Raw genomic sequence first — 1,664 nt, forward strand, 5'->3', positions numbered from 1 at the left:
ATTAATTTTGATTGATTCTTTCACATAAATACATTACTAAATATATGATGATGGGAGGAGGGACACAAAATCGAACAAAAAACCGGACGAAGGTGGGAGGTATGACGAAAATAAACACGGAACAGAAACCTACCATCACGACCGCAGATTGCTCCTTTAGGAGTAGAGATTATTGTTGATTTAGTATAAAGTTAGTATGGATGGTGTTTTTTAAGTACAAGTAGAGACAAAGATATGTTTTTGTCCTTTGTTTGCAAAAATATTCCAGTTATATTACCAAAGGTCATCAAAAATTCACAGCATCTCAACAAATAATAAAATTGTGCCGAGATTGCAAGACCACCGAACGACAACTATCCCAACTTGGTCCTAATCATCCTCAGCAATACGGCTTACACATCCATAAAATATAACATAATAACTACTCCCTTTGTACCTAAATAATTGTAGTTGGGGGGAACTAGTCTAACTCGCCCTAACTACAATTATTTAGGTACACAGGGAGTAAATATTAGTATATGAGAATCATAAAGGTAAGAAACCACTAGCATAACAGGATCACATCTCATAATTTTATTTCAAGATGGGCATGACATAATTTCTCACGATAAATCATATGTAGTGCTTGCTCATGGCTCTGTCAAGGTATGAGATCGCTTGCATCCAGGAGCACAACCTTTTATGCATTGTAATTCATCTCGATAGCAACCACCTCCTAAGTCACAGCAGTAAACTTTATTTATCCGTGAGCACAGGCACATTTGGAGCTTGTTGTTGTTCATCTGCTCAATTGGTCGACCTGCATGCAAAGAACAATGGCATGTCAACAAGCTTTTGTGTTAGCGGTTCTTCAAGGAGGGGTCATACTCTATGTAATAATTTTTGATACAATAGAAGCTTTATCATATTCCACATGATTTTTTCATCTACTTACACTCCGATTGAATCATGGTACAAGCGAGGATAACTATCATAATCATGACCACCCTGGTTCCGTTCATCGTAAGCTTCGCCATACAAGTGAGTCCTCCTATTGAGAGATAGTTTGTGTATTGTATTTGATGAAGCATATACTGACCACTCAGACCACTTATATATTTGAGGCTGTTTTTTTATTAATCATTTATTACACCAAATATTGCAGCCTATTTATTACCATATATGGATCATTAGTGAGAAATAAAAATCTTTATATTTGGATACAAATAATTATACTTGGATAATATCCAAATCTGGATACACGTAACTAAGTTTATATTTGGGTACACATAATTAAGTCTATATTTGGATACAAATATTTATACTTGGATAATATCCAAATAATTATTTGGACACGCATAATTAAGTATATATTTGGGTACAAATAATTACGTATATACTTGGATACACATAATTATATTTGGATAATATCCAAATAATTATTTGGATACACATAATTATGTCTATATTTGGGTACAAATAATTACTTCTTCATTTGGATACAAATAATTACGTCTAGGATAGTTGATGCCATATTGGTAGAAATTAGAAAGTCAATGTTTAGTGTTATCTCCCTTCCAAAAAATAATAATTAGAGTGCCTCCAACAGTGGTGGTGGGTATAATCATTTTCAATCCAATAATATAGTCATAGGAGCATTGCATATAAAAAATAGCAATGATATT

At 33.4% G+C, this 1,664-nt stretch overlaps 1 long non-coding RNA gene across 1 annotated transcript; it reads right to left on the minus strand.

The window, feature by feature from the left end:
- Window positions 1-550: 550 nt before the first annotated feature.
- Window positions 551-1,104, minus strand: LOC123439556. The gene is made up of 2 exons (XR_006630114.1): window positions 935-1,104; window positions 551-799 (listed from the first exon to the last, which is right to left on the minus strand). It is a non-coding gene; the product is annotated as an uncharacterized LOC123439556 (long non-coding RNA).
- Between the last annotated feature and the right edge of the window lie 560 nt (window positions 1,105-1,664).

This window comes from Hordeum vulgare, chromosome 3H, assembly GCF_904849725.1.
Source record: "Hordeum vulgare subsp. vulgare chromosome 3H, MorexV3_pseudomolecules_assembly, whole genome shotgun sequence".
Taxonomy (NCBI): domain Eukaryota; kingdom Viridiplantae; phylum Streptophyta; class Magnoliopsida; order Poales; family Poaceae; genus Hordeum; species Hordeum vulgare.